Below are 15,972 nucleotides of genomic sequence, written 5' to 3'. Positions count from 1 at the left end.
TTTTTTCAGAATTCATTTTTTATGGTTCACTCTAGATTTACCTGAAATTACTTTTACTATACTTCAAATTTTTAACTATTTTTGTAGCCGAAAGACAATTTGTCGACGGTTTTCTCCTGCGATATGGTGTCCTCTTGAATAAATTTCTAAAAGGGGAAATTTCCTTTTTAAAGTTGTGAAAAACTAGGATAAAAATATTAGGCAAATATAAAAGCAAGTATGACAGCACAGCATTTAGGTAGAAGGATAAAAAACAAATGACTCAAGAATTACAGCGTTATGAAATTTTAAACCCAGTTTAATATATTATTACAGATCATTCAAGAAATATGTATCAGAAAAATAGTGAAAGACTTTTAATAGTTGATGAATCAATCATTTCGCAATCGATATATTAGAAAAAAAAATTAGAAAAACTCATACCAAACTTTATGTTTCATAATCCAAGTGAAAAACTTTAAATAGTTGATGAAGCAATCATTTCGCAATCGATGCATTCGGAAAAAAAAGGAAAATTCATACCAAACTTAATGTTTTAAAATTTCTCTAAATTCCATGTGTAAAACCTTAAATAGTTGATGAAGCAATCATTTCACAAACAATACATTCAAAAAAAAAAAAGAAAAAAAAGAGGAAAATTTATGCCAAACTTAATATTTCATAATTTTGCTAAGATTCATGTGTAAAACTTTAAATGGTTGATGAAGCAATCATTTTGCAATCGATATATACGAAAAAAAAGAAGGAAAATTCATACCAAACTTCATGTTTTATAATTTCACCAAAATCCATGTTCATTTATATAATCAGTCACCACACTGCATTTTTTTAAACGTCGCAAAATAGCCATTAAAATTAAAAAGCGTATGAAACAAAACTTTCGAATTATAGTTAGCAGCGCAAATTTTTATTTTTATGGAGATGATCATTCTTTATCAAACAGTTTTAAAATCCGTGTGTAAAACTTTAAATAGATTAAAGATTTATGAACGAAATTTAACTTGTGCAGCATTTTGAGTGGTAAAAAAGGCAATAATTTTTCAATCGATTCACTTAAAAAGCAATTTTCGAAGATTCACATTTGAATAATTGATCACCACTGCGAAATAGTTTAAAATCGTTAAGGAGCTGATAGAACTTCAAGACCTTCTTCTAAAACTGAACCATCTGTTTTGAAATCATGGTTATCAACGCAAACTTCCATTTCAATGGAAATTATTTTTATCAAACGATGGAAATCAGTACCAGGTTAATAAATCATTTTCAAAACCTGAAGTATATTGAATAGTAAATAAAGTGATGATAACTTTGCAATATCTAGATTTAATTACAAATTTTGAAGATTCGAACTAAAATGTCGTGTTTCAGAATTTAAACTCATTCTATGTTGGTCATTTGGGAGTTTTTTAAAACTGTTAGCAGAGCCGATAAAACTTCAAATAAAGCTTCCAAAACTAAACCATCTGTTTTGAAATTGTGATTATCAACACTAATATCCAATGCCATCGAAATAATAATTCTTTGTAACAAAGATTTTGAATCAACATTTGATTTGTAGGTAGAATTCAAAATCGTTACTATTCCTTCGGCTAATGCTGTTACTCTGGATGTTGCGTTGTTCGAAAATAACATTTCTGTTGAAAAAGTGTCTGGTGGTATTTCACGCAAATGCAGATCGTTTTCTTTTTTCAATTCATTCGAGAAATTCGATATAAATGAATCAGTGTATTTAAGGTTCAAGAAGAATTTATCAACCAAAAATCTAAGAGTTGCTTTAATGAGTGCATTTATGTAAGAAATCGGCCGTCCATTTGGATGTATGTATATCGAGGCCCTTTTTATGGCTTTCGTAAATTCGTGGGCAAGTTCTTTAGTATTGTAGAGTTTTAAAAGTCCATGCTTGTTCAAAAACGTACTTAAAGAATAGGTAAAAGTTCTAACATAAAATGTAAGAGTTTTAACTTTAACTGTAGTTCTAATCATTTCAGCAATCTTCCGTGCAAAGCCACCAGGATTTGACTTGCCAAGTGAATCTTCAACTGCAAAACTCCATTCATAAAAAAATTCAGCAGCTTCTGTTGGGCTTATGCTTTTACCTAAGATTTTAGACCAGATTTTAGATGAAGTTAATTCTTTTGTAACGTTAGAATAAAAAGCTTGATTGATCACATTTACGGATTCATTTTCTTGCACAGGAAGTTTCAAAAAATTTCCGTTCTGAAATGTACACAACTTTTGTGAAAGTAATTGCAAAACATGGTTGTTTTCATATGTGTCAGTATAATTATCGGGAAAGAGTTTATTTGCTGCATCGAAAGTTTCGTTCGTAGTAAAAGCAACTAAGTCGCATAACAATCTTCTAAAATCTTCTCTAAGACGCCGTATTTGGTTAGTTTTATTTGACACCTCTGAAAATGAATTTGTTTCGTTGTCATTTTTTCTAACAGCACCAACACCGTTACCTTCACTCAAAAAATTTTCTACATATTCTGAAATATACTTTCCTTCGACATTCTTAACGAAATTAAGATGATTGTCGTTATCTTTTTTAAAGAACGTTTCATCACGATCTGGAAACGATTTTCTTTCTTCAGTATATTCAGCAAGATTTAGATGAATGTCGTTATCTTTTTTTAAGAACGTTTCATCACGATCTGGAAACGATTTTCTTTCTTCAGCATCTTTGGAAAGATTTAGATGAGTGTCGTTATCTTTTTTAAAGAAAGTTTCGTTATGCTGTGGAAACGAAATTCTTCTTTCAGCATCTTCAGCAAGATTTAGATGAATGTCGTCATCTTTTTTAAAGAACGTTTCATCACGATCAGGAAACGACATTCTTCCTTCAGCATCTTTGGCAAGATTTAGATCAATGTCGTTATCTTTTTTAAAGAACGGTTCGTCAAAATCTAAGGAAGACATATCTTCAGAATTTTTACCCAGACCATGGCCGTCTGTTGTTAACCATTCTTCATTATAATCTGGAAACGAAGCAGCATTTTTGGGTTGCGTTGTATTTTGATTCATATTTTCATCAGAGTTCATAACAGCAGTTTGACGTTGAAGTAATGAAAATTTGGAATGTATATCATCGATTTTGTTATCAACCAGTTCCATGAAACATTTTATATTATCTACAATATTAGAATCCTGTGGTAAAAATGATTCTGAGCACTTAAGGAACACCAATGAAAATGTTACTAAATCATTAAGTTGCTCATTGCTCAACTCAAGGTTTTCTAAGTAGATTTCAAGAGCTTTGATTATGTTCAAATAGCATGTTCCGTTATGGATAGATATTTCACCATTTTGCGGTAGAGTTTGTTTCAAAATGTAAATAACGCCACCTAAAATAGCTCCTGAATCTGATGACAAATCTTCTTCAGTAGATTGCAAGCATCTAAGAAAAGCTTTTGCTGGCGGTATTTTTTCAGCTTCTACTTTCAAAACATTCATAGTAATTCCAGTTTCAGCAAGAATATTTTGTGTGGTAATCATGAGAATAAAATTTACCACCACGAAAAGTCGAAGCATGCTGTGGAATCGTCACTGCGAAGCTAGCAGTGACAATGACATAGAATGATAAACTAATTTTGGAGAAAATTTTCCACGAGAAAATTACATAAAAATAAATAAATATATGCATTCATTGTCAAAATCAGACTTCCAAATGAAAGAGGTAGACTTTTAACTCAGTTTTAATTAGTTTTCTGAAATGGCGTAAAACTATTTATTCACCTTTACACTAGAACTGGTTATGAAATATAGTTGAAATTAGTATTGTACAACCGGAAAATGTTACAACTTGAGTGTTTTGAAATTGATAACTCGCTAGAATTGATTGCACGGTAGATTTTAAGGGGAAAAAATATCTTATTGTTTGTAAATGTTACTCAAAAATAAATTATTGCATATTCTCAGAACATTTTTTAAAAGCGATATTTCAACGATAGAACAGTTTTCTTGCAATTTTTGTTTTGCATGTTTACATTTAACATTAGTTTTACGTTTAAGACATTTTAATGAAAGAGATTTTTGCAGCTATTTGCTTCATTGCAATTATTTGCAAATTAAATGAATACTGGTTCATATTAATTTCTTAGGTAAGCATATACTCCTCACTTCCATGTCAGCAAAAATAAACAAATTGCCAAAAATAATCCTCTTAGTTGTAAAATTAATGTTTGGTCTCCCGGAAAATTCAATTCCCAGAGGCAGCTGGTTGATTACGAATTCTGTTTCCGGTTAGCACCGACCACAGTTCCGACTTAAAATATCTTTAGTGGTAGAAGGATTACTGGTTAGAATTCTCTTGCCGTCGGGTTAACCATGGTAGGTTTTCGTGACTTTCCTCTTCATGTTTAGCAAATGCGGTTTATTTTCATCAAAAAGTCCATCACGAAGGTTAATTTGTCACGAAGCTTTATCCAAGAGTTTCATTGTTTTCTGGGTTGAGCTCGAAATTTCAATCCTATGGAGTTGAACACTGATAATCGCAAACTCACAATTGAGTAGGCTGTTCAATGTTGGCTTTAAAATAAAATAAAGCAAAATGATTTTAGATTAATGCAAATATATCAATATTTTAGTGGATCCGAACACGATTTTCCAATTCAGCGGATTTTAATGACGTTTTTTAAATTTAAAAAAAAACATGATTGTTGAACTTTTTTTTTTTCAGTTCATGTAACAAATGTCAAAAGAAATTAAAGCCTGCATTGTAATTGCAACGAAGAACTACAGTCAAGAAGAAATCTCCTGAAAAGATAGTAGTTAAAAGCCATTTGATTGTAAATTAGCTACCCACACACCTTAATTTTGCAGTATAAATGTTAAATACGAAATAATTAAGTTCACTTCATCTTTTTGGAAAAAAGATTATGTTCTCCAAGCGGGAACATAGGCACTTAAGGGAAATATTTAATCCCGGAGTCTTAACTGTCTTTAATTTTTAAAGTGATTTCATACAAATTTTATTACATAATTTTTTACAAATTTATGTAAAAAAAAATATGCAAAATTTTTTTGATAGTATTGGCAGGGAAACCACAGACAACTAAAAAAGTAAAAAGTGGTAGTAGAAACTCAATTCCTTTTCATTTATGTATTATCACTTTATTTATTCAATAGTAACTACCACTATGATATTTCAAATTATTCATATTTAAAGCAAAAACATTTTTTTTGCACTCATTTTCTATAATAAACTGAAAAAATTATGCTATAAAAATTTGCTAATTTTAATATCTTTTAATAAAAGTTTGAATTTCAGTAGTTGAAACTTTTACATTTTTAATCGCCAGTGGCAACCCTGTACTTACGTTTAAAACCTTCTCTGCATGATTAACAGGTCTCGCATATTTGTCTAAATTGTTTATATATTGTGGAAGTCAGTATCATTGTAAATCAAATTCATTCAATCAAGAATGGAAATCATAGGCATAAAATTTACTGCCATTTTAAATTTTTTCTTCTCAAGAAAAATTCCTTTAAAATGGTTAATTTTTTCCAGAAAGAAAAGGGCAGCTCAAGCGTTCAATTTTCAGGATTTACTTTGGAGGAAAAAAATAGCTTTTTCAACCATACATTAATAATACAAACTTTTATGTTTGAACCTGGAACCAAAGCGCAACATATTTCTAAAGCTAAAATGGTAGGAAGCTGTGAGAATTATTCATTTGATATAGCAAGTACTCATATATCATTTAAACATTTCTGTTTGATAGGTTAAATATTAATGAATTAAAATAGAGAAGGTTTGCATGCATGAAAGGATGTAAAATAAAACTAAGCAAAAAAGTTTTCTTTAAATCGGAGTTTTAATCTGCACGTACTCTTATAAATACTACCAAAAATATTCAAGTTTAAAATATCGAATTATTTAGTTTTTTTTAAAAAAAATAGCATACAATGGGATAATGCTAATTATTAATGGAACATTTATTTACTGCATCGTTTACGTTTAAAAAAAGCAGCTCACGTTTTGAATATATTATACTAAATTAGTAATCTTCATCTAGAATACGGTAACAATTAAATTTTAAACATCCGAACGCTGCGATTTGCAATATTTAGAGGCGTTTAGCGTATAACTAATCAATAGACAGATTGCTAATTAAGTATACGGGAAATGCCCGTTTCAGAAATGATGAGTAACTCGAGAGTAATTAACAGATCAATTAAAGAGAGTTAGGATGCATAATAATACACAAACTATTAATATTTATGGAGTTGAAAGCGCGTTGTTTCGCATATTTGATGAAGGTGATCATGATTTAGTTTGGTAATTTTACGGGAACCCCTGTGTGTATTAAAAGGGATGAATTAAAGTGTTCCATTAATTAGTATGAAAAATGACCTAAATAAGAATGAACAAAGGAATTAATTATTCCTTTATGATGCAGTAGCTGGTTGTGTAAAAGGGGAAATGTTTCTAGTGTTCTGGTTAATGATGTTTCAATAAAAATAGTCTTTCGCACGATATGAAAAATCTATCTTTATAGTTTTCTTAATTAATGTTAATTAAGCTTATGTTATATGCGTGAGCGTAGTGCTGAATAAGGAATTTTTAGAGGGCTCGCGTTTTTTTTTATAATGAATGCTTGAAGTAGGTTAGAACAGCTGTTCCCAAATGGTGTTCCGCAAAACTCTAGGGTTCCGTGGAACACCATTATGGAACGTATGCTCGAGTTCTGTAAATAAACTTTCTGACATAAAGCCCAATTTTAAATAATGATATTGATAAAACGATTCAAAGGAAAAATTTCACACTTTATTCTTTCATTAAATTTTTTCAAAGTAATTAATAAAATTTCAAACTTTAAATGCTTTTAAATAATTGATAATCGTTCCATGATTAATTATATTCACAATTGCTAATTAAATTTTCTTACCTAGTCTCGGGGTTCCACCGAAAGAAGATCGATCATTTAGGGTTACATAGACGAAAAAAAACTGAGAACCGTCTTATTAGAATATATGTTTTCATTTTAAAATATGTTGTAAGTACTAGTTTGTTGCTCTGAAAAAAAAAATAAGATTAAAACGAAACTAAAAAAAATTTAATTTTAAGAAAAAGTGTAATTTAAAAATTATTTCAGTGTTATTTATCTACTTAATAAGATATTAGAATCTTAAGGTATAAAAATTTTAACATCATTTTAAAGAATTTATTCTCAAGTTAATTTTTAACAAAATTTTCGCCATTTTTGATACATTTTAAAGTATTTAAATTTTAATGAACTGAAACTTCATTACTGAATTTGTTTGAAAATTAAATTTATTTATTCGTAAAATATTTTTCTTCGTTCAAATATTTACCAGTGAGACTAGTTTATCCAAAGATAATTTCACGCAAAATATAACCTTATAAAATTAAGTGTTATTTTTGTTTAATTTAAAAGCAGTCGAGAAATTGTTAAATTGTAAGTTACATAAATTTTTACTACATTTCAAAATACGTAGTTTTAAATAACAAAATACGTAATTTTAAATAACAAAATACAAACCTATGGGACCTAAATCTCTTGATAATAAATAAAACTAATTTAGCTCTAAGTAAACTAAGTTTTAAGAGTTATCCAGTGTTTTAAACATGAGAAATCCTTCTCTTCCATGAGAAATCTTCCTCCTATCTCCACTAAATTCCATTAAAGAATGATATTTCACCCTTATGAATAATATGATGCCAAAACCAAAAATATAAAAGCTTTCTGTAAGAAAAAAAAAGAAAGAAAAAAAAACTAAAAAGCAAACGATCGGAATAAAATTAAAGTTTTTATTATTTATTTTGATTTTATTTAATAACAGTAGAAAAATGTTAAAATTGTAAATTATACAAATTTTTAATTCATTTTGAATTACGTAATTTCAAATGACAAGATACAAAATTTGAGACCTAAATTTCTTAATAATAAATACAACTAATTCAGCTCAAAGCAAACCACATTTGATTCAGTGCTTTGATCCGGAAAAAAAAATCACTAGCCTTCCCGAAATTTATTCCCCCCAACCTTTTGGAATGCAATCTGACACTAAATTCCAAGAATGATATTTTTCCTTTCCCTTTTTGAATAACATGATGCCAAAACTAAAAATATAAAAGCTCTCTCGAAAGGGAAAACTGGAAAATAAAAAAAACCAAACGATCGGAGCGAAATGAATGAAGCGAGACTATCGAAAAGTATTTCGGAATAGTAGAGCTGGGGCAGATGTAAGCTCAATACCATCTCTGTCCACTATTCTTGATTGAAAGTGATGATTTATCGCTATGGGTAGCAGAGGCCGTATTATTTTGTACAAACATTGGATCCTACTTATTCTTTGGTGGGTTTTTATTTATGGTTGCTTGGACTTCATCGCTGGGTTTCTTTCGAACACCCGGTTCTTTCTTTTGACGATTTGCCAGGGTTGTTGTTACTTTGGCGACGAAACGTTTCTCGCCAAATAAAATTTAATGAAATTACTTAGATTTTTGTATACCATTTTCACAAGCTTTACAATAAAAAATAATACAAAGCATTGTTTTTATCTCATCCAGCAAAATTTCATGAATGGTTTCAATAATAGAACGATTTTGCGCAATTATAATTCCTGATCTGCACTCGCTCCCTGATTTTTGTTCTGACAGGACAAATACATATACCGGACAAATGTATACCGGGCAGTGACACTGAATATTAAAAAAACATCAGTGCAGGGCATACCGGACAAATGTATACCGGGCAGTGGTACTCAACTAGACCTAGTATATATTTTGGATATTTATTAAAGCAACTTTGTGATTGTCAACATTCACCAGTGGAAGTCAACAACCAATAATTTCGGTCATTTACAGTAACCTGTAAAAGCACAAGCATTAAAATCTTTTTTTTTTTTCGTGCATTGCATGCAGTTTTATAGACTCTCCAAAACCAGTTATTTTTGCGGGTTACACTTTCGACGAATATTATTTGCATTCAACAAAGCATCATTTTGATCAAAATTATTTCAAAAATGAAAACTTTTTGTCGTCTACTGCCGTAACTCAATTTATAGGTTTATAAACATTTTTATGCATTTATAAACTCATTCATTCATCAGACTATTCACGAAAATGTCCTTCATAAACGAATTCACCGTTACTTATTGCTGTCTCGTATTCATTCACCTATTCATTCACTGATCTATAGATTAGTTTCCTTTCATTCTAACTTTATTCACTCGCTACATCTAAAATATGAAGCGAGAGAATAATTCATGACGAAGCTACAAGCGTACTCGTTATGAATCGTTTATGAAATATACTATCTTAAAAAGAACCGTTTAAAATGAATTAAAAATTATCTCGTGAAAACACTAATTATTCCTATNCTGGAATATTTTTTTTCCAATGCCCACCTGTGTTAACATTTTTCTTCAATTCAGACACTTACAGGGCAGTTTTGTCGGCCTCTCTTTCAAGGGCACCATATTAGGAGGGCCAACAGTAAGAACAGATAGTACAGAGAAGGAAAGAACAGCCATGCCTTGCCCAGGATTCGAACCCAGAACCTTTCTGATGCAAGGGCAGTTCCCTAACCCCTATACAGGGCCGGTCGGTTTTTCGATATATATTATTGTTGTAATTTGCATTCAATATGTCGTCATCTTGCTAAAAATTATTTTAAAAATTAAAAATTTTTGTCGTCGACTACCGTAACTCAATTTATAGGTTTATAAACATTTTTATGCATTTATAAACTCATTCATTCATCCGACTATTCACGAAAATGTCCTTCATAAACGAATTCACCGTTACTTATTGCTGTCTCGTATTCATTCACCTATTCATTAATCTGTAGATTAGTTTCCTTTTATTCCTTACTCTAACTTTATTCACTTGCTGCATCTAAAATTGTTCATGATAACAATTTTCATGACGAAGCGACAAGCGTACTGGTTATAAACTGTTTATGAAATATACTATCTTAAAAATAACCGTTTAAAATGAATTAAAAATGACCTCGTAAAAACACATTTTTAAAAGAACGGACAATCGTCATGGTAATAATAAACTATTAAATTATTCTTCCTATCAAATAACTTTTGTGAAAGATTAGATATTGTCTACTCTAAAATTGGTATATAAGACTATAGATAAAAATCAATAAAAATCTAGATGCAGCGCTATATACAACAATAATAAAAGTTTAGATAAATATGATGATCAAAAAAGTATCGAGCTAGCTGTATGCAAATATTTTTAGAGAAAAACAAGTCTTAATTTATCTTCCCAAAATTTTTTTATTAATTATTTTAAATAGTATATATCAAAGAACAAAATATGTAAAATATTGTAAAAGTGCGCAGATGTTTCTTGTTGTTAATTTAAAATTAACTATGATCTTGGTAATTATCCTGAAATTAATCTTTTGTTCTTGGCTCTAAATAGTCCCAATTTCTCGAAAAAAATCTGCCAAGATTTAAATGAAAAACTTAAATTTGATTTGCGTTTTGAGACGACTTCGGAGTATTTTTTTTTCGGGGTTTTTATTCGGAGTTCTTTTTTTTTTTTTTTACATAAAAAATTAAGATTTGTATCAGGAAATTCACATTATATGAAGAGAACACACAGGCTCAATTCACACAGAATTTGAGCTCATGGTCATTTTCTAAGGTCACTTTCCACCCCCCCCCCNGTCATTTCCCCCCCCCCCCCCGGTTTTTCCTTTGTATTCATCCTTGTTTGTTGGATGGTTTCCTGAACCAATCAATCTCTACCGAAAAGATCTTGCCTGGAAAATACTGAACTCATTCTATGCAATGTCAAACCAGGGGTTTTTCTGCTGGTTTTTTATGCAATGTCAAACCAGTGGTTCTTCAGTATAACTCTTACTTAGAGAACTTTAACCATAAAAAAATCAACTAGTTAATTATAATTTAATATAGTTTTAAAGCAAGCAATACTTTAAAAAAAGGAAAAAATAAATAAGTAACTGAAGATTAAATCTGAGTCTCGTACTCGTTCGGCTCCCCTATCGCTCCGGGTGATCGCCCCCCTTTCTGCGGCCCTGCAGACAAACTGGTACCCATGGATCTAAAGCTGAGTGGACTTCATGCCGCCACTGAAGAGCGAACACCAATCCTTTGCAATAACAGCTCATCTTCATTAATCATTGAGCAACGGGATAAACAATTTATCTTCCTTAATTTTCTGTTAATAATATGTGTATCGTTTATATTTTTATGAAAGAATACCTAAATAAGGAAAAAAAATATTAAAACAAACATTTTGTGAAAAGTAAGTTAAGTTTTCCCATACCTAAACAAATTTAGAAGTCTGCAATATTGTTCTTTCATTCTATTCTTTGGTACTCAAACGATATCAATAACTCGCGAAATACAGTTTTCTTTCTTCATAATTTTCCTTCTAAATTATACTGTAAAAAATGATAAACTATTTTACGTTCCCAGAATCCTGGGTCTTTTATTTAAAAGTATTTAGCATTCTTTCACCTTTAACACTGAAAAGGTATAAGTAACTAGCCAAATACATATGTATTATTAAACTAATTTGTGAGACATGAAAAAGTCTTTCCCATTATTTTAACGAATTTAATTCCTAACAATATTGTTCTTCATATATAATTGGCACTTAAATAGTATCAATGACTAGCCATATACATTTTTATAATAAATACATTTTTGTGACCAGAATCCTAGGCCTTTTCTATAGTTCAATTACTTTAGTAACTTACAATAATGTTCTTTCATTTTTCCTTGGTATTTAAACAGTGTCATTTACTACTAAAATTAGTTTTATACTGAAACTAATTTTTGTGATCAGAATCCTAGGTCTTGCCTATATTTTAACGAATTGAGTAACTGGCAATATTGTTCTCTTACTTATAATTGGCACTCAAACAGTATCAATAACTATCCTCAAATACAGTTTCATAATTTAACCAATCTCATCTTCTATATATTTTAACAGTAATCCGTAATATTGTTCTTTCACTCATTGTTGGCACTCAAACAGTATCAATAACTAGCCATATACAGTTGTATGATTGAATCAATTTCTTTTACCCTATATTTTAAGAGTAATCCGTAATATTGTTCTTTCACTTATCGTTGGCACTCAAACAGTATCAATAACTAGCCATATACAGTTTTACAATTTCCCCAATCTATTCCTCCCTATACTTTAACAGTAATCCGTAATATTGCTCTTTTACTTACAGTTGGCACTCAAACAGTATCAATAACTAGCCATATACAGTTATACAATTTCCCCAATCTATTCTTCCTATACTTTAACAGTAATCCGTAATATTGTTCTTTTACTTACAGTTGGCACTCAAACAGTATCAATAACTAGCCATATACAGTTTTATAATTAAATCAATCTCTTCTTCCCTATATTTTAACAGTAATCCGTAATATTGTTCCTTCACTTATCATTGGCACTCAAATGGTATCAATAACTAGCCAAATACAGTTTTATAATTAAATCAATCTCTTCCTCCTCATATTTTAAGAGTAATCTGTAATATTGTTCTTTTACTTATCATTGGCACTCAAACGGTATCAATAACTAGCCAAATACAGTTTTATAATTAAATCAATCTCATCTTCCCCATATTTTAACAGGAATTCGTAATATTGTTCTTCCACTTATCGTTGGCACTCAAACAGTATCAATAAGTATCCTCAAATACAGTTTTATAATTCAATCAATCTCATCTTCCCCATATTTTAACAGGAATTCGTAATATTGTTCTTCCACTTATCGTTGGCACTAAAACAGTATCAGTAACTAGCCTAAATACAGTTTTTTAATTTAATAAATCTCATCTTCCCCATATTCCAACAGGAATTCGTAATATTGTTCTTCCACTTATCTTCAGCACTCAAACAGTATCAGTAACTAGCCCAAATACAGTTTTATAATTTAATAAATCTCATCTTCCCCATATTCTAACAGGAATTCGTAATATTGTTCTTCCACTTATTGTTGGCACTAAAACAGTATCAGTAACTAGCCCAAATACAGTTTTTTAATTTAATAAATCTCATCTTCCCCATATTCTAACAGGAATTCGTAATATTGTTCTTCCACTTATTGTTGGCACTCAAAGAGTATCAATAACTAGCCAAATACAGTTTACCTTCTTCTTCAATTATCAATCTTAGGGGCTCAGTTATCCTTCTGCCATCTCGGAACTCATTCTTGACACTTATTGTTCTTCTGGAGGATGATGGAGGACTTATCATGAACAGTGAGGATTTCCCACTCGCTTATCTTTCTCCAGAAAAAAAAAAGATAACATTTCGAATTCTCTCACAGACCCCCGTCTCATCTTAGCTGTCCTCCTGCTGTATATTTTACAACTTAACGGGTGGAGAGAAATATGCCACGACCCGGAATTTGTCTCTCCGAATAGTTTTCTGGAATGACAGAATATGCAGATGTATGAAGAAGAGAAAAACTGTTTCTTTTTTTTTGGAAAAATTTCTGGAGATAAAGAATTTTTTTTTTCTTATTGGGTAAAGCTATATTTTAACTTTGAATAAGTAGATTCAGCTTGTAGCTATTTATCTTTTAGATTAAATGTTCTTCTGGCACTATGTTCTAAAAATGTAAAACGATTAAAGATCTGAAAAATGCACATATACTTAGATGTGGTGGATGCATATATATATATATATATATATATATATATATAGTATTTTAAACCATCGTTGCACAGCCGACCCAATCAATTTACCACCAATTGCTACCAATGTCCATCTACGTAGCCTTGTAATATTGAACCCAATTCCGAAGACAAGGGAACTCCTGGATCAAGTACTGGAAGAAATTTGCCTTCTTGGAGAGTAAAACCTCGACGACCCCTACGGTTAGCCTATCGGCAAGGGGACTCTAACCAGTGATCCGTTTAGCGCAGAGGATATTTTACGCCAGCACTGTGGTCGGTGCAAGTCGGATGCGGAATTCGTATCGACCAGTTCACCTCATTGGAAGGCGAACCTGGTGATGAATTGTCCTGATAAGTTGTAGTGATGAGTTAAGAATTATTTTGGGCAGTGATAACCACCGTGTGCTAGTTTAGAAGTGCGGTCAATCCTACCTACGCTGTACAACAGTATTCTGCTTCTACAGTTGATGGTACGGGGTGCCAATGCATACGACATACAATCACCACCGATATTGATTCACGGCGCTATGACAGCCCAGCGATATGTTCGTGACATCCTTCAGTCATATGTTCTTCTACTCATAATAGTGCCTGCCGAAAGCACCGTTTTTCAACAAGATAATACTCGACCTCACTCAGAAAGGGTGCGACAGAAATACCTCCGCCACATTACCAAACTTCTCTGGTCTGCTTGATCCCCAGGTTTGACATAGAACAATCAAATCTGGGACCTCTTGAGACGACAATTTGAACAATTTAAGAATTTCGTCGATTTATAGGTGTTTTTACAACAACTGTAGAACGAGATGCCGCTGGACAACCATAGGACCGCCTTGCATGCCTCAGTGCCCAACCGTATCGCATCCTGACCCAACAAGGTACTAAAATCTCACTTCATTTGTATTTTTCCTGGCAATAAATAATTACTTTGCTTTGTTTTTTTTAATCTTTTTTTTCTTATACCAACATTGTAACATTTCGTTTCATTCTCGCTACTTTTTTTTGTATCCTAATTTTTACGGCAATGAGTGTATTTAGTAATTTGGAATATTTTTGTTTAATATTATCCTCAAAAATTAGTGTTTTTTAAAAAAGTTTGTAGCTAAATTTTAAGGTATTTGCTGATCTTTTTCAAAACCAATTATAAAAACTTCGAAAAACTTTTATAAGTTCACAACCTTAAAGTTTAAAATTTGGTTTCTACTTGCAAAATTTTTAAACCAAGCAAAGCAAGTATTTTTTTTATTTTCTTTTTGTAATAGTGGATTGAATTTTTTATTGCATATACTCCTTTATTGATATTGTTTTTAATATATATATATATATGAATCTAAGGCACCACTATTTAATTTAAAAATAATTTTTTATTAAATAGTGTAGCGCATTAGCCAATAATTAACATCCCAAAAGTTAAATTCCTTTCGTGTGAATGTTGGCTAATGTCTGACATGAGAAATAGATGGAATCATCTGGTTATATGATAGACTGTAAGCCACTGTAACTTATCCGGAAATGAAGAAACTGGTAACATGACGGTTTTATATCTTGTTTTTTCAATGAAAAAGTGAAACATCATTTATGCAAGTAAGTAGCGGGAGACTAAAAATGTAAAAATAGGCAGAAACTCAATCAGGGTGCGTAGTCAAATCTTTCAACAAAAAATAAGCACCTTTTAGTACTTTTTAAGCACTATATACATTGACAAAATGCAAAATAATTTTCAAATACTTTACATAATCATGATAAAATAACTAGTTCCTGACAAAGAACTCTTTTCTTGATTATATTAGCCGTTATAAAATGATCGAGAAATTTTTCCGTTCGATATCAGAGGTTGGAAAATGAAGCCTGAAATTGAGAATATCTTGCAAAATGCGGCAGAGTAGCACATGAGAGTGTAATAATCTCACCGAACCCAGCTCAGTCGACGCACATACGGTATCGCAAGTATTTCATCAAACATGTAAAATGATTGGCGCTTTCATACGCTATGAACAGACGGTACACCGAAATGAATTGCGAAAAGGTTGAATAGAACAATGTGATAAGCACGCTTTTTCATAATGCGTGGTGAAAATCGGCATGGTAACAACAAAAAAGTCTCATTTTTGAAAAGGGCACTTTTTAAAAACACCCAATGATTAAAAGCACCTTTAAGAGTTTTTAAATAACGAAAATCAAAATTAAGCACTTTTTAAAAACGCTACGCACCATGTCAATGCACTTTTGCTTATTTATTATCTCCTTAATTATTCAATCGTAACTTACAATGCAAATTATTCGTATTTAAACCAAAAACATTCTATGCATTTAC

This window comes from Parasteatoda tepidariorum, chromosome 9 (assembly GCF_043381705.1).
Source record: "Parasteatoda tepidariorum isolate YZ-2023 chromosome 9, CAS_Ptep_4.0, whole genome shotgun sequence".
NCBI lineage: Eukaryota > Metazoa > Arthropoda > Arachnida > Araneae > Theridiidae > Parasteatoda > Parasteatoda tepidariorum.
This window is presented reverse-complemented; position numbering follows the sequence as displayed.